Source organism: Pempheris klunzingeri, chromosome 1, assembly GCF_042242105.1.
Source record: "Pempheris klunzingeri isolate RE-2024b chromosome 1, fPemKlu1.hap1, whole genome shotgun sequence".
Classification (NCBI taxonomy): domain Eukaryota; kingdom Metazoa; phylum Chordata; class Actinopteri; order Acropomatiformes; family Pempheridae; genus Pempheris; species Pempheris klunzingeri.
Window position 1 is genome coordinate 21,775,003 of NC_092012.1, and position 19,594 is coordinate 21,794,596.

A 19,594-nucleotide genomic window follows, 5' to 3' on the forward strand; every position below is an offset into this window, starting at 1 on the left:
GCTTATGCTTTCGGTGCTGTTTGTCCTTACAGAAAAACAACTGGGCCAATTTTCACGAAACTTGGTGGTAAGGGTGTAGCACGGGCCAAGGAAGAACCCGTTCCATTTTTGGAGAGCATCCAGATCCAATTAATAGCGACCCTGTTCATGTTTTAAAAAGTTCTTAACCTGTTTCGTGTACTGTTGAGTATGGTGCTCATATTATTGTGCCCACATATCCAACTCCTGTGTATTTGTAAACTTGAGTTAGGTACTTTTTGGATTAAGATTTTAAATGAGAAAAACACATGATATTGTAAAATACAATGCATTATGAAACATTAAAGCAGTGGTTCACAACCTTTTTGACTTGACAGCCCTTCCAAAAATTGTTGTCATGTGTCTTTGAGTTGTCAGCAGTACTACGATAGAGAGAATTCCCCTCTTAAGTTCTGATCTTGTAACAGCATCACTTCTTTCTTCTTTGTGGTAAAGCTGAAAATCTTTCCACGCTGCCGCCACAATTCGCCTTCTCTCTCTTTCTCCCTCCCTGTCTCTCTTTGTCTCTCTCCATCCCTCACCTTCCATGTAAAGAGGATGTAAGTGCTACAAGAGCACACTTCCTCTAGCTCTGCCCATACTCACACTTCCTGTGTAATTAATAGGCTGGAAAACAATTCACCATCCATATTGTCTGGCAGACTGGTAGCCACTAATGGTGAACAGCAACGGCCACATCAAATGGGCCTTTGCAACTTGTGCAGTTTTAACATTTGTAATATAATCTCTCCTCTTGGCAGCTTTCCGTCTTCACTCCCACAAGTGAAATTCCCTCAAGTCACATTTACTACACTGATTTCCAGGCATCAGTACAAATTTACTGCCTGTAATGAGAACAGACCTTGCATTATTCCAACAATGATATAATTTGAAATAATGTATGGCCACTAAACCTTTGTCTTTGCTTCTCTCTGTCCTGTCCTGCCTCTTTTATAGAACACAGAGAGCACAGAGTTAACAAAAGCCTCTCAACGCTGTCCACTGCTGCGACATTTACATATCTGAGAGAGTGAGAGAGATACTCATTAGGGTTGGCCCATAATTAATCCTGGATTAGCATATTGGGGCTAGGACACACACAATGGTCTATTTCATCACAGGGTGTTTCACAGTGGGATCACAGTGCTTTGTCTGTGTGGGATCATTAAAAGGATCCAGGGAGGTAACGGGACATAATTGAGTCAGATTCAACTTGCTCTCATTGCTAGATTCAATCATCTTTCTTGGTCTTTTTAGTGAAAAGGACAGAGGACAACCCACCTATCTAAGTATTTGATTTCTATTTCTTTTTTGGTGGCAGGTGCAGTGAGGGGAAGGGAAAGTGAAGGGAGATATATGCAGCAGTGTGGAATGAGCTGCAATTCAACCTGCATTAGCAGACTGAGCCACCAGGAAGCCTGAGGCTCAGCTCTGTTGCCGGACTCCTTCCATCCCATAATCAGCCCCTCAGACAAGGGTGGTAATGAGCTGGTGATTCTCTTCTCTGACTAGCACTGATAGTAAAGATTATTTTTATGGCTTCCTATTATAGATGGTAGAAAATGGAAAGTGACGCAGAAGATTGGAGAGACAGCACGGTGATGACATTTCACAAAGGTCACGAAGGAAATTCAAACCCATGAAACTGTGACCAATCAGAAAGCAGCTTTCAGAGGGCGGAGCCACCGCTAGAGGTGATTTTCAGACATATTGTGCAACAGGATTTTGAAGCATCCTTTATGGGTTGTTGCGGATCAAACATCTGCTGTCAATAAACCAGTTATTCATCATCACCACTGGGGTGACAGAGGGGTTAATGGAAGGCTGAGATAATGAAATGAGTAAAATTTTGGTTTTTGCCAACTTCTTATCTTGTTGCATTGATCTACACTTGTACTCTGTAGCCCTGTGACTTCACTGTCTGTCATGCTGGTACAGATGTTAACTTACTGTTAAAAGTCACATTTGTCTATTTCTCAGCAACTTGGGGGCAGGAAAAGTCAACGGCAAACGGACAATCTCAGAACACTGACACAGGGAAGGGATATTGTACAGCAATTACTGCAAAACAAACCCTCTGAAGCAGACAGGTCTTGAATCATCCTGGAAGGGTCCTTCATACAAAAACGACTGCTGCACGCTGTACAGTATCCCACTTACTACACGGCTTCATACAAAAGAAATCAACAATTTGACTCAAGATACTGACTTAAAAATAATTTTCCTGTTATACAGAAATAACACACTGTAATTGACCCATCACAACCGAGTATTCAACCAAGCCGTGCAATAACACCTCCTAAAGTTATGGGGTGTTGGGACAGTTGCAATGCACATTCAGCAAAGACAGAGCAGAATTATCAATCATTTAGAGATGTGTTTTTGACTGCCTAACAAATGTAAGCGTTTGCTCTCCTTTTAGCTCCGTTCAGTCTTACCAACTGCTGAGAGAAAATGTCTGGCTCTTTAGCTGCTAGATGCTACTTTTATCACCGGATAGCCACTAACTTTGTGTGTCTGATGTTTGGTGTTAGGTAGATCGCATGCTGTGAGTTTATCTGAACTTTTTGCTGTTTGCTGATTCCAGAAACCTTCATCCATGTCATTACAGTTATATTACTGTCTGAATGCTTCATACACACTGTTGCCAATAAAGTTGGAATAATTGTTCAATACCCCCAATTTTGTTAAAGCCTGAATACACAGTTTGCAAAGATAGTTGAGAAGATATACACTTTATTTATCAAGAATAAATCACATTGTCACAATCATTTCATGAGGAGAGGTAAAAAACATTTTATTCCAACTTTATGGGCAACAGTGTATATTAGAGACAAATGCAGTACCTCATAACAGTCAATTTTATAACAGATGTTCATATACAGTTCATATGCTACATTTATTGTCTGTGGTTGTAGCTGATAATAATCAATATTTTAGTATTAGATTCCAGAACTGCTGTTTTCAATAACCAACATTGTTGGAAAATGCTGTTTAGTGATCTATGATCCTGATTATGAATCTACCAAAAAAAAAGCAATTGTCCTAAATATGGATTCTTAAATGTTTATTCAGGTGAGGTTTTTATGTAAACTGGTCTATGAATGCTGGAGTGTCTGAATTCCTGAAGCACAAGATGTGTACTTCCTTTTCTGTCAGTGTCTCCTAATATTTCTGTAACCACACCAGCCAGTTTGCAGACCGTGAGGACCATGGATCCTGCACCCATTTAACACAGTGATTGTCTGAAGTCACATCCCATTTGAGATGCAGTCAGTCTTCAGCAGGCATTGAAGTAATGCAAAGACTTGCCGGATTAGGCAAGAGGCCTTAATGCTCAATCAACACTTGTCTGTGAAATGCCAATTTGCAGGGTGTGTATGTTTAGACCAGTTATTTACATACATATTTCCACTGTGGTTTGACGTCTGAAAACGTTAGTTACAACTTTTTCAGTCATACTGCATTACTGAATGAAACAAAAAGTTGGGAACCGTCAAGTATATTCATTGTGATGTATTTGCAGGAAATGATGCTACTGTATGCACTGTGTCTATTCTCAAAACCCATTAATAAATACTGTAGTGTGCTAAAATGATTTTTTAGCGTAAATTGTGATTCTTTCTATAATACATTAAGAATCAGCTTTTTATATTGATGCTCAGGTGTTTGTGTGTGTCCGTGTTTATCAGTGGCAGTGTTCACTGCTCATTTTCTGTGGTGGCAGATTGGTCAGTATGGGCAGTTCCCAGACTCAGGGACTTGGCTGCAGCTCTACACACTCTGCTGTGTGCCAGGTACTGCATGCAGGGTCACCACCTGGCTGCAGCATCCTCAGGCCGAGCAGTATCAGAACTGACTAAAAGCTGCGCTTTAGATGGGAATGAACACAGCCACAGATCTCACCCACATATTACCTATGCGAGCCCAACAAATACAAACTAAACAGGAGGAGCAAAGTGGTTAAAACCAATGTAGATCCTGAAAATGCAACATTACCAAACTGGTAATATCATTTTAAAGAGAATTTATGTTCTTGTTCTTGTGATTTTTAGTACTTGTACTTCAACAGAAGAAGAACATTTGCTTTGATGCCCTTTCTTTGCTGTTCTTTTGTCTATGCAATGAACCATTATTTCAGATATTCTGCTAAATGACAGTCAGTTATCTTTGGGAGAGTGTCAGAGTGTTGTGGTGCTGATGTCTAATTTTGCCAGCCAGGTCTCATTTGATTAAAATTTGTGGAAAACTGTCACGTGTAGGTAGACGCCTGAACATGCTGTGTGGTTCAGCAGCCTATTGACAAAAACACAATCAGCACAACTGTAAGCCACAACAACACAAAATTCTGTGGTTTGGATTTATAAATCTTCCTCTCTTATGACTATCTGCATGCATTCACATGTAAGGTTCTATTTAGTTTTTATATTCTGAATGCATTTCTAGTGAATGTGGTTTTGAGGTCTGTTGGTCTGCACCTAATTTTGCTTGATAAACATCCATTATATATTTCTTCTGAACTTTTGAAAATGTTTTTTCCAAGGTGATGTATTTTTTGCTGAGACTCTGTGAAGTTAAACATTTTTGTCATTTGAATATGAACTCCATAGTAACACATAGATTTTACTTTTTTAATGAGCATCTCCAACTGCAACCATCAGCTGCAGATGACCATCCTACCTTCCACCACCCTAACCTCCACTGTGTGACCCTGCCAGAGTGCCATCTGTCTCTCTGTCTAACAGGCCCAGAAGTTCCACACACTGCAGCATTAAATGGCTGGACCAAAGATATATGCTAATGTCATGCAAATGCCATATAGCAAATCTGGAGGTGAGGCATAGTAATGAAAGCATCATAATCAGCCAGATAAGTGCACTGTCCTTGACAAGCCGGCCACCGCATCCTCAAATGTTACTGAAGGTCAGTGGACAGCACATCACTGGAGACACTGCTGAAGCTTTAGGCAACATCTGCTGTGACACGTGGCAGCATGGACACACACAAGGGGTCGCGTACGCGCATGTGATCATGCACACATTCAAGCATTTGCACTTACAGACTCCCTGCACCATCACACACACACACACACACAGTCCTGGCTATGGGATGAAGGAGGCTGACTCATGAAGGCATGTGTTCATTATTATAATATAGTCAGTGTGGAAGCATCTTCGCATTATATTCTACATCAGGTGAAATATGAGATGGTGGTAGATTTGTACAGGCTGTGACCGCTTCCTTATGTCAAGTCTGTTGAAATGTTATCAGTTCACCAGTTGACAAGAATTGGAGTGGAATTTGTGCTTCTTGCACATATATGCTCAGTGCCCACAGTGTGTGAGTGCAGGGTCAGGTGCAGGACAGTGTGTCGCTTTGCAGCATTACAGCATGCAAGGAACCAACAAGAAGAGCATCTTCACCTAGTTCAGCGCATGTGTCTATCCCGGTCACTGTATCACTTCCTCCTCCTGTTCCAGGGATCATGTATGCTGCAAATCCTTCCCAGTCACACTAGCTCAAAACTCCTGAACAAATGAGTACTGTGTAAGACTGTGAGTCATAGTTACAGTGAATTATCACCTGACTCTGTAGTTCTCATCAGTTCTATAGAGCTTTATTGCACCTTTTAGGTTCTTGTTTTGGTTTCTCAATGACTAAACTTTATTGATTTGGTTCAGTCTCTCTGCTCTAATGTCATCATTCTCACCAGCATAAAGCATCTTCAATTAAAAAGCTCTAAAAACCAACTGTATGCAACCTGGTCAGCACTGAACACTCGACAGATACCATTAGAAGCTAGCATTTACCAGCGACTTTCATAAGGTCGACAGAAACACGACTCCAAATGAATGCTAATGTTGCAGTGAATCAGCTCAATGTGTTAATAGGCAAGTTTCTTTATTAGATGAAAAGCTGATTACATCAGTGATGTATTTCATCGCTGATACACAGTAAAAGTCTGGGAGTATTTAAGTTTTAAATTGCCAGTTAGACCTGATCTTGCTCATTCTTTCCAGTCACTGATCACACAAGTAACGCAAGTTTCTTACTTTCCAATCACAGAAAAGCTGAGCAGCACATTTTTTTGTGCACTATTTACATTATTGTTTTGCAAATGCTCTTCAGCAAAAGTGTGTCAAAATGTGAGCGCTGCTTACATATTTTACAAGTCAGTGAGTAATTTGTTGTCAGAGCTATTACTTGAGTAGCATCAAAGCTAAACAATGAGGGCAAAAGAAAGAATATCACTGAAGCAAACTTACAAAAGTGAAGCTAACCCTAACCCTAACCCTAACCACAAGCACAGATGATTATTACACATTTACTGTAGGTACACACAGAGGCGCAAGCAGACACATACCCACACCAACACACGGCTACCAACACTCAAAACATACATATTCCAGCAGTAAGTGTCATCAGCCTCTCCTCTGTCTTGTTCCTTTTATAGAAACTGTTTGGTGGAGAGGCCCAAAATTCGATCATGCATTTTCTCTTGACTGAAGCCCTCCATATTTAGACAGTCTATTTGTGGCAGTGTCTCTCCACAGTTGCCTTTGCCATGCCCTGAGGAGAGAGAGAGAGAGACTAATAAACCTCCCAGAGTATGCCTCGCTTAGTTTCCAAACTGCAGTAGAACTGGCACACACTGCCTGCGGTACATAACAGGACATGAGCACACTGATAAATGGGAATAGGCTCAGTAGCCTACTGGGGGGTCAACATAACTGGAGGGATAGATAGCCTGACCTGTGCAGTTTTATCTTTAGCCTTTAAGAGATAAGAGATTTAAAATATAATCAGTTTTAAACCTATATATATATATATATATATATATATGTATATACACACACACACACACACACACATACATATACATATACATATGCAGTAGCTACAATATTTTTAACAGTGCATGAGGTAACTAATTATATTAATTGTATGTGTAGTAATGCAGGGGCATGCAAAAATTAATCTTTTATATCGCTCTTTTCCTTCTGAGTGATTTGTGTCTATTATGAGACAGACACTGCAGACACTGCATGTATAATACTCAGTATAGTATAGTACACAATACTGTTTTCTTTCTTTTGACTGACTGTATTTCCTTAGCTGAAATACAGCTATGCCAAAGTAGTTACAACACAAATAGAGCCAGGTGCAACAATTCATGTTTAATTTTTTTAGAAAGGATAACCTCTACGTATCACTGATCAGCATGTAGTCCCAACAGATCAATAACTGGTTAGAACAGGTCGGTAATTAGGCAACAGGTTTGAAGTGAAGACTGCTGATCAGAGATCCAGACATCAGCCACAAAACCTGCTCTGTACGACGGAGGCCAGGAGAGAGGACAAACCACACATAGACACAAGAGGCAGAACTCAAGGACACTATTCACACAGAGAGAAGAAGAGAAACAAGGTGCTGGGAGAGAATGGGCAGAAAACATGCAATTCAAGGACAGTTATGGAAAAATAGAGGTGAATGGAATTTTGTTTGTGCTGCTGACTTAAATGAAAATAAAGTGTCTTCCCAGTCACATAATGAGAGAAGGTTCAGAGGGCAGTATGGATTATCCAGAGAAATGGATGCCGTCTTTCTGGGATGACATATTAGTGCTGAACTTTCTGGTGCAGAAATGTAATTTTGCTGCAAATGCTGCAAAACAAAAATCATTTACACACATTGTGTTAGGGTGGAGGCAGAAACACCAGAGGCAGATATCTCCAGATCTGGGCAATTTAAACCAAATCTTAAGAAGCAGTAGAATAACTAAAGGATAATCTCAATATGATGATTGAAAAACATGCTTGTAAAATATGTACAAAAACAGTGGTCACTTATTTCATGTGTAAAAATGTAACTTTAATTAGTGAAATATTTGGGCTGATTTATAGATTAGGCCCTTTCGTGTGCATCACCACATTTCACATGAGAAAACAACATATTGTGCACAGTGCTCTGATCTCTGTGACATCTCAACAGCTGTGATTTGCCTTTTTTTTAATTAAATATCCCCTGTGTCTGGTTTAGTGTGATAAAAGTCAAGTCTCTCTTAACAGCCAGGATATTCTAGGCTGAGATCACCAATGGATGGGTGACCTTGCAGGAAATGAAGACTTTTTTCTTAGCCTTCTTTTTGCCTAAAGTGTAAAGTATTGATAGTACTGGCATCACTAAGCTGTATCTGTATTGATATCGGTACAAATAAAATCTTTATAATACATCCCTGATGTCTATGATTGGACACTATTGGAAGAATTAGGACTGGAGATAAAAGCAGTGGGTGACACCTGAGTGGAGGGTGCTGGTTCGCAGTATAAGAGACAGGATGAAGAAGGAGCAGTATCTATGTGACTGATGTCATGTTGAATGTATCATGTATCACCACATGGCAAACAAGCTACTACAAGCCGAACTTCTTTAACGTTTAATTGAGCAACCAACAAACCCTTCACAACTGTATTTACCATCAGCTAGCTGGATAATAAAGCATCCAACCATACCTTTACCTTAACGCTAAATAAGCTTCTTTTTTACCATTACATGAAGCACAAAAAATAGCTTAAAAGCTATCCAAGCACCCCCTCATTGTTCAGTGTCAGAGCTGAAGTTTTCTTTGGATCTCTTTGAATTCACTGTGTTTTTGAGCTGAATTGGTATGAACTGAGGTTGTGACACAGTCAGTGTCAGAGTTTGTGTTTGCCTTATTCTTCTTGATCACATGTGTCTCTATAAAGCCACTGGCCAGGTGTAAGGTTGAAGGTAGTGGGGTGTCGAAAGGCACTTGGCCAGTAGTGCAAGGCTTGTGACTTTCAGTAATTAGAGAACAGGAGGGAAGCAATTTTCAAGCTTCTAATTTAGCTTAATGTGAGTTTATATTTTAAGTTTAGACTTTTATGACTATCAAAGTTTCAGTTCAAAAAAGATGCTACTCAGCATGATCATGAAATAGAATTTTGTTCAAGCCTCATTTCCACCACGTGGTATTTTCACACTATGTCACTTTTTCATCACAAATGTGCTCATTAAATGTATAAAAATTAGACAGAAACACCTATAATATTTTGTACATGTGAAAAATGGTGTAATTATGGTTCCAAATAATATACAGGATTGGAAAAGTCATAAACGTGCAGTATGAAAAACTTTAATTTCCTTTCATGGGAAAATTAGATATACATGATCTTTCTAAATTTAGGCAGATCTATGTATGTATCAAATTCATCAGTTCCACACAGACATGACATCTACGACCAAGGGCCAGATGAGACAAAGAGATGGAGAAGACCAATGGGCCAAACTTAAACACACTACATGGTGAGCGTCTCTCCTCTCCTCTCTCTCCTGTGGCTAAAGCGCCACAATCACTAAAAGCTGGTCTTTGAGAGATGAATATTAATGGTTGATTTCTCAGATCCAATTTTTTTATATACAATGAGAATATTTTCACTGTATCATAGACAAGCATGCACATTCTGTCACCTGGGCACTGACAGTTTCAAAGTGAATGCAGCGCTTGCCCTCTAGTGTTCAGAGGCTCACAGTGACAGCAGAGACACGGTAGATCTCAGTTCGCTGGGTTTACCATTTCAACTGCCAGGTCCTGATGTGTGCTGGCAGCCCTCCATGATCACATTTCACCCTTCAGTGAACAGCAGGGGTGTAAGCACAGCACAACAACAGCAGAAGCTCTGAAAGCTCTGCAGTGTTGCTTCTCATTTGTTCAAGTCCCAGTGAGGTCGACAAGCTCGCTTTCAAAGTCTATCAGTTACACGTTACTTTCTCGATGTTTGAAACCGGAGCTTGTTATGTGTTGTTTCTCCCACACAGTAACATAATGCTGCTTCTTTTAGTTAGCTGGGAATCACCCCAATATCATGCCACTTGTGATTATTACTATAGAATCAGTCAGATGCATAGTGTTCACACAGTATTTCTATCTGAAGTATTACACTGGCTCACAATCACCTGTGGGTTAATCATGTTATATGAGTCACAAGTGCACACAAGCAGGAGCACCAACAAACCACTGCACTTCCTGCACTACATGTTTCAAACACACACACACACACACACACATACACACACACGCACACACGCACACACACACACACACACACACACACACCCGCGCGCGCACACACACACACACACACACACACACACACACACACACAGAAAGCTGTAGTTTGTTGTCAAGGACACATGATTTCAAACCCCACATGGTCTGTGTCTATGGCAACTGGGAGCTGTTTTGGCCTGTCAGAGTGGACTTAAGATTGGTGTGGAAATGAAACTCAAGGATCATATACACACTGGTTCAAGTACCTGGAATGTGACATCAGTGTGACAATTTATTCATTTATTACCTGTGTTCAGAACAGTTACATTTTATGGAATTGTTATATCTGAATATGGACTAGGATATGTAAGTGTGTTTGTTTACATATGACACACAGGAACACACCAAGCCCACACCCACCAATTAAAAAACTATATAATTTCCTTTGCAAACTATTAGGCCACAGTTTGTTGAGAAAACAAACAAAATATTCATTGAAAATGGTGTTTCAATCAACTTGTGATTTTTATTTTATTTTACTGCAAATGTATGAGGCTTGTAGTGAATGTGTTTCAGAAGCAGGCTATCAGAAGTTCAAAACTTAAACCATTAATAGACATTGGATGTTGCCAAAATATGTTCGGTGTGCAGTACTGTACAAAAGTCTTAGGCAGGTATGAAGAAATGCTGTAAGAATGCTTTCAAAAATATCAAACTTAACTCTTTATTTTCATCAATTTACAAACTGCAAAGCAAGTGAACAGAAGAAATCAAATCAATATTTGCTGTGACCTCCCTTTTTACAAACAGCATCAGTTCTTCAGGTTCACTTGCACACAGTTTTTGAAGGAACTCAAACATCTTGGAGAACGAACCACAGATCTTCTGTGGATGTCGGCTGCCTCAGATCCTTCTGTCTCTTCATGGGATCCCAGACAGACTTGATGATGTTGAGATCAGGGCTCTGTGGGGGGGGGGGGGGGGGGGGGGGGGGGGTTAGGGTTAGGGTTAGGGTTAGGGTTAGGTTACATAATGGATAAGTATCTGTATCTGTATTTCTCAGCATTGAGGACACCATTAACTCTGACCAAATCCCCGACTCCATTTGCAGAAATGCAGCCCCAAACTTACAAGGGACCTCCACCGGCTTTACTGTTGCCTGCAGACACTCAGTATTGTTCTGCTCTCCAGCCCTTCAGTGAACAAACTGCCTTCTGCTACAGCCAGATATTTAAAATTTTGACTCATCAGTCCAGAGCTCCTTCTGCCATTTTTCTGCACCTCAGTTCCTGTGTTTTCGTGCATTGAGCCTCTTGGCCACATTTCCATGTCAGAGGTTTGGATTTTTGGCTGCAAGTCGTCCATGAAGACCACTTCTGGTCAGACAGTAGATGGTTGTACCTTGGTCCCACTGATTTCTGCTAGTTCTGAGCTGATGGCACTACTGGACATCTTCCGATTTTAAAGGGAAGTAAGCCTAATGTGTCTTTGATCTGCTGCACTAAGTTTCCTTGGCCGACCACTGAGTCTATAGTCCTTTGTGCTTCTTCAAAAGAGCTTGAAGAGCTGGGAGAGACCTCGCTGATGCAGCATAACTATCTTGTGTCTTGTTGCTGTGCTCAGTCTGGCCGTGGTGTATGACCTGTGACATGGAACTGTCCTCCACAGTCTCACCCTGGTAGCAGAGTTTGGCTGATCCTCACCCAGTTTGAAGCCTCCTACACAGTTGTTTCTGTTTCAGTTAGTGACTGAGTTTCAACCTACATATGACATTGATGATCATTAGCACCTGTTTGGTATAAGTGGTTAATCATACACCTGACTATGATCCTACAAAATCCCTGACTTTGTGCAAGTGTACCTGAAGAACTGATGCTGTTTTGAAAAGGCAAAAGGTGGTCACACCACATATTGATGTGATTTAGACTCACTTTGCATTTTGTAAATCGATAAGAAATAAACAATTACATTTTATATTTTTGAATTCTTACTTTACAGCATTTCTTTGCAACTACCTAAGACCCTACAGTACAGTACTGTATGATCGCCTCAGGGACATGGGGGGGTGGGCATTTTTACTACTTGTGATAGCCATCTAGTATGGTGTGTCAGTTTGCACTTTTGGCCACTAGAAGGCATTGTACTCATGGAGATGGCTCACATTATGTACTGTCTTACTTATTACATACAATAAGTTTCCTCTTTTTTAATGGTGCAACAGTTCTGATAGTTCCAAACTACTATCTCCAAACTCCAAACTACATCAGACAAAATACATGCCATGCATGCCCCATGATACAAGGTAACACAAAATGTGTAATTTTGTATGTTCTTTCTGATATAAACGTACTTTTCATTACAAAATACAATATAAATACACAATGTATAAAAGTCATAATTTTCTTCCATCTAGATCTGTGATATTTAAATACAGCCATAACGCAACATAAGAGTAATGTTGTTACAGGAGGCTGTTTTACCGTAGTTACCATAGTTTTACCATAGATACAATCAGACTTTCTTTTAGGAGAAAAGTCTACTTCATCCTAATATAAGACTTTATCAAGACAGGAGCAACAGCAATTTCCATGTTAACAAGAACGTCCAAATTTCGAAGTCCTCATGTAGAACACAGACATATGGCTCTTGAGACTACTGTAATATCATGTTCAGTCAGGTGTCCTTAGTTGTTAGTTTGTTGGAAGAGTCTCACAATAGAGGGCACTGTTGAACGTTGGATATTTGGCTGGCTTAAACCAGCCGTTGTCATTGATCAACCGTAAATAATTCCATCCGACACAGCAGATCTGTGAGTAACTGATGTGCATGAATTGTTTGTCTGATCATTTAAGCTGCATAGATATGTGAGAGTGAATGTTATTTGGTTTTGTGTTTGTTGTCAGCCTGTTCCCACTTGAAATAACTTCAACGCTATGTTAGAGTCTAAGATTTGTGAATTGTTTCACATAGCTGCAGTAGTAGCTGCAAGCATAGAAAATTTAAAAAATGCATATTATGCTAAAATTGACATTGAAGGATGTACTTGCAGTCCCCTACAGGTGATGGTACTTGAATGATGAGATTAAAGGCCAGTGACAACTGAAATTTTCTGGTTTCAAAGCCATTGTACATGTTTGATTACCGTCTTGGACACTCAACTGGAATTAAATCTTTATTAATGTTATTAGTTTCACATGTGTATCTCCTGCTATGACAAGTCAATCAATCAATCAATAGCGCCAATTCACAACAGCGTTATCCCAAGACGCTTTCCATAAAGAGCAGGTCTAGACCTAACTCTTTAATTAAGAGAGAGACCCAACGATTCAGGAGTCGAAGTCAAAATGTATGCCTTGAAAATGGTCTATAGGTCGACATTAAAAAGTTACAGTGAGCATAAAGTCAAGAGTGAACAGATAGCAACCAAAGGACAGAGGTGTACAAGGGGAGAACAAAATACTGTTTTCAATCATTAAAACGATTTTATGACCAATATTCTTAAATCATTCCAGCTACCATAACATTATTAATTTCACTTCACTTCATTAATTTCAAGTATAAAGTTTAATTCCCCTGTTTCACAGCCCGATCTGTGAAACATTTAGTGCAGAACAGTAGTCACTTTTTCACAGCAGACCTTCTGACTCGTCATAGCAGGAAAAGCGCAGGAGTTGCTGTTAACTTTAATGATTAAGCCAGGACTCCTGAAGTAACACAGGATGCGCAGTGTGTTCATCCATCAAGCACAGCTACTTAGGACAATTCACTTAAGACATCTGAACTCAATCAACACTCAAATATCCAAGTGCAAACACTAAACAGCAAACATTACACAGTAATAAGAATTTCAGCAATGAGAGTTTTTCTTGGCGTGGTGATAGAAGGTGTATGACAGCAGTCCTTACAAGTGGGAAAACCTTCTGCAATGCCACAGGAAGCATGTGGGGACATTCCACTGGAGTCCCTCCAGGGGAGGATTCGACACTCCAGGGGGCACTTCCCCACTGCCTGGCTAGGGCTAACATCACGTGTGATGTGTGGATGATATTTTATGGCCTCATATAGCCAGAACTTTGCAGCTGAGGAAGACGATATGATGAGAATGGATATTTATGGTATGATTACAGTACTGCAGTGAAGTACTTTCTTTTGATTGGTGTTACCTTACTTTTTTATACTATACTATACAGCAATGAATTAAAACCTTTTGAAATCTGAGTGTTGATGGTTTCTCCCATGTTCCTGTGATTTGTGTTGATTGCAATAGAATAGAGTTTTTTTTTAGCAAAGTGATTTGATTTATTAGAGACATATTTTTTAGATGTGTTTCATTTAGATGAAGAATCTGTATCTGACTTGTCATTTAAGAGGTTTGTACAGATTAGTCATTGATTTTGTCTTTATAATACAGAGAAAGCGGTGCATAAAATTTGGCTGTGAACAGTGTGAGAGCCACAGAGCAGAGGGGCCAGGAATGTGTCCTCTCTAATCCCAGTGAGAGACAGAAGATGTTTTAGCAGATCTCCTCTGGTCCACATGAGTGGCCCTGGTGTCTGATGTTCCCACAAACTCCGGAACTGGATAAAGAGAGACTGGTGCCTGTTTGGTTAGCACCAGACTTTCACACTGACGAGAGGAACTCAACTAAATAATCAACAACAAAGCCAGCAGAGATAACTACAGCCCTTCCTCTCCCGTTGGTATGCTAAGACATCACAAAAAATCAAGAGCAGAGTGTTAAACCATGCGGAAGAGGGCTGCACATTAAAGCTGTATGGGTTCAAATGGAGCAATATTACAAATGAAAAGTAAAGATTTAAACCAAAATCATCTTTGTTTCATCTTTGGACCCAAACTAAACTAAACTAATTTGTGTCATTTTGTGCCGATATAGGTAAAATGTAGTCAGCCCTTAAATTGGAATTTGTTAGTATGAATTATAATTTCGATTTGGTGTGCAAAATTATCATAAAGGTAAATTATATAAATAAAAATTATAGAATATGTTTTTATTTCAAAACAATTTCCATGTAGTCAGACTTCACAGTAGCCAATATCTTAAATCAATCTTTATTTTGCACCATGCACCCATGTCACGTTTTGGATTCATATGCCTTTAAATGTGTCCGATCATGGATTGGGCCCAGTGAATGTTTAAATAAAGTGGTGAGAATATTTGAATTTGCCTCTTTGAATAGAAATGTGGAAGTTGTGACTCCTGACTTGAGGAGCTGATGGGAACCGTGCGGTGAAAAGTCCAGAGCAGCACAGCATGTGCTAAGCCAGGCAGACAGCTGACTCAGCGCCTCCCCTGTTGTCTGTGTGCTCAGTCGACAATGTCTATATCCCTTGTGACAGAATACAGCCTCAGGGCCCAAAAACCCCTCACGACCATTCGAAAATCCTCCTCCCAGCCCGGGCCCTGGAATTCTTACAGACAACCCTGATCCTGATCTGCCCTCGCTTTCTATTTCCCGTAAACACAAGAAGAAGCATGAGAGAGGACGTTGGGACGTCAGACTACTATACTGTACCATAAGATTGTTTTATCAGTGTGCTACAGGTGTGTGTAGACAGAACAGATGTAATTTAAAGGCATTGATTAAACGGGTAATGTTAACACAGGTAAAGTCACCATTACCAACTGTGACCCAAAGTATATGTTCATCCTGCTTTGTTTCTAAATAGTGGCACCCACACCTGTCCCTGTGGAGACTCATACTGAAGTGAGTAACATCCATATCAGCCCTTAATTCTGTTTTACATTAACTTTACTTCATTGTTGACCTCTATATGTATTCTGTGTATGTTAAGATAATAATAATCATAGAAAAAAGTAAATATGTCATGTTTTATATGTTGTACATACTGTGCATGAACAAATATATTTTCCTTTTGTTTGCCAGACAGTAATTCACAGACATGTACAAACAGCAGACATGACAGAAATTGACAGTATGTAATCCTACATAGTGCTGGTACTGATGTTTTGGGTCAGTTACACCCCAGAGGTCTAACTCACTGTTAGCTCTCTAATGAACAAACTATTATAAAACTCCAGAGACAGAAATCAACAAACCGCAGATACAGAGCATGGGAAAATCCATCGTATTTAATTAGGCCTATGTTTTACAGCCCAAACAGACCAGATGTATCACTCTCTGAAGCAGACCTCTGAAATATGTCATCAGTTCAAAATCATGTTCATAAGCAATTTTGACAGCGTGTTAAGTACGTCCTTTGGGCTGTTACAGTAGGACCTTAAAAATTGCAGCAGAATTTGATCAACATGTCTGTCATGTAATCTTAACTGAATTTTATATTTTAAGCTTTACACCTGTAACGTGCTCGATTATTACGTACCTCCTTTAAGTGTATTAATGATTCAATTAATTGATAAATTGATTTCAAATATATCTCATTGTTGAATCACAGCATTCAAGTCTGCGTACAACCTGAACTATAACTGTGTATTTCACATTGAAGATACTTGACTAAACTCCTGCATCGCTTGGGTGGAACATTAACAGAAGTAAAAATCGTGAGATTATTATTATCTTTATTATTGGTTGTGGTGGCAGCATCAATTTTAAGAGTTAGATGTTACCATATATTAAAGCACCCTATTTTATACAAGGGATTCTGAGTGAGGACACAAAGTTAGAGTTAAGCTAAAGAAGCATGGTCTGATTATAGCTACACCTATACTGTGTGTAAATGACTGGTGACACAGAGCAGCTTAGTCACCGTAGTTGCTCTGATTCAGCTCAACACATGCATAGACTCGTCCAAAGGTAATCACGGCATGGCCTGCTCTGCTCTGCTTTAGGCCTGTGAATGCTGCAAACCTGCATTCCCGCACCTGCCCGAGGCACACACTGTTCGCTTCAGTGTACTCTGAGAGGAAGAAATGGAGAGATAGAGGGATCCACTGCAAGGTGAAGAGCGCTGAAGGGTGAGAGAGAGAGAGAGAGAGAGAGAGAGAGATGAAGACAGAGAAAGACATAAGGAAAATGGCTGGAACAGAGAAAGAGAGAGGAGCCTGCATACCAGAGGGACAGTAAAACCCAATCCTCCACTTCACACACATTCTCATTAAGGCTTTATGATCTCCAGAGGAAGAAAACAGGCGCGGATGATCTGATGTTCTTTGCTGGGGGGGGAGCACATGCCACTGCCTGCACCTGTATGCTGAACTAACTCCACATATCAGGGTGTATTATGAGATACAACTGTGGTAGTTTGTGGTTCCTACAATACCCTGCAAAACATGTGCAAAACACATACATGAAGAAAGCATTGAAGATTCACATAGCCATGGGTGGAGAATACAAAACAAATGACTTGACTTTGAAAATTGCTTATTTGTGCTGAACTGAAACAGGAGCTATTTCCTTCTCCCTCTGCATGGGCCCCCGGAGGAGGAAAGGAGAGTGAGTGGTCAACATTGGTCTTTCTAGGAGCAGCTGAATACCAGAGGAGCTGACAGGTATGTACATATTGGAATGTGCTTCTCAACCACACCTGTGGCGAACACACCCGCCAAGCCTGGCCTCTCTCATCCCACTGGCTGATCTCTCTGTGATTGACAACTGGAAGAACTATTTGGCTTCTGTCCACAGGAGCCAGGGGGCAGGTATGGTGAGTTCTGAATATGAACCAATGGCAGCAGAGAAATCTCTCCAAGCCAGGCGGGGCTGCAGTGAAATAAAACTCATCAATGGGGTGTGTCTCTAAAGTTTGTCAGCAGTCAAACAGTGAAGGGCCACTGCTGCAGGAACCAACAAAGCTTAACTAGTTCCTTGCTGCTGCGTGGGGATGTGAGCGGTTTTCAGCTGGCAGAGATGGTAGAAAAAGACTGAGAGGGACTTTCTTCCATGACTTTCTGTGGCTGAATGATGGAAGTGAAACAACAGTCTCATCTCATCTACTCCAAACTCGAGAACTCCTCTTTCAGAGCCAGGACTTTGTGGAAGGAGATGGCAGCTCCAGGCACTCCATGGTTGGGGACTTTTTAAACCTCTCAGGACCTTTAACAATAAGTCCTCCATCACAGTGTGATAGATATTTAACAGCTGTTGTGGTGCTGTGGTCGCTCACATCTCCTTATCACTTTTCCAGCCCAGCTATAGATTCTGTATCCGTTGGACGGAGAACTGATAAGGGCATGTGCATGACATTACCTACAGATACTGGAGACATCTAAGTCAGGGAGCCTTTGGGGTAATTCAGTCATTTAATACGTAATTGCTGATGATGTTAAAGGCTGTTAGCTTTTACTTGTTTGCTTTTAAGCTACAAATTCATTTTAGAAGGATGACTATAAACCTGTGATTTATTGCTTTACAAAAATGTAAGAGTTGTTAAGAAACCAAGAGTTTTATGTCAAAAGTTGTAAAATGTTAACTTTGTAAGTGTCTAAAAGGTTCTTACGTAACACTAACATTTAGGTTGCATTGTAATTTAGCTTTGATTTGCTTATAATTGAATGGTCTAAAGTCTTTTTTAGATGTTTAAGTTCTTGATATATTGAGTGGAACTTCACATGCAAAGGTTTGACTTTACACTTCTGTTGCACAAATAAGAGTGGAGGATACATTGAAACATAGATTCCCTTGAGGCAGCTCTGGGCACACCTGGTTTTAAGTCATAATTCACTGAAATATGACAGAATGCAACAATACAGCTTTCTTTGTCAGGGGTGACCTCAGGCAAGATACATTAAATTTAGAAACCAGAGGGGTCACAGTGAACTTGGACACCCAGACATGATACAGCACGATCCACTACAACCTAACAGTACAGAGGATGATGCAACTGGTTAACTGGAATACAAACATTAGGTGAGTAACTTCAATGCGACGCATGGCAACATCCTGACATGATTACCACAAAAACACAGCCTTAGAATTTCTATTTCTAATTTCAAATGATTGAGTGGCTAGTTTCAAACGTAAATATAACGTATTATATCTCATACTTAACATACTGTACAAGAATAAGCATGTGAATACAAAAAAAGGGGATCAACATCAAACAGAGACAACGACTGAAAGCTGGATAGCACGTGTATAAAGGTTCATAGGAAATGATGTGAAAACCCTGATGTGAAACATAAAATAACATTAGAACAAAGCTGCGATTCATAGCGAAAAATCTCACGAAATGTCCGAGCTAGGTCAAATAGTTCCCTTTTGTTTCATTTGTCTTTTCATCTGGTTTCACTTAAAAGAGCTCTGGGGAAACTCTTTTAAATAATCGAGCGTCCAACAAGGAGACACTCGGTTATTTAAAAGAGCTTGGAATACCATCATCTGTTTTCCCGTATCTTAACGTGCTGATAACCCAGTCACAAATACCTGGACTCTCTATTTGTTTCTGCATGTGATGATGTGGCTCTGAAAGTTGTTGTTGTGGATATATTAAGCCATCAATCCTCCATAAATATATGTATATAATGTATAGTTATTGCAACTGTTATTTAATAACTGCGAGAACAAAAAA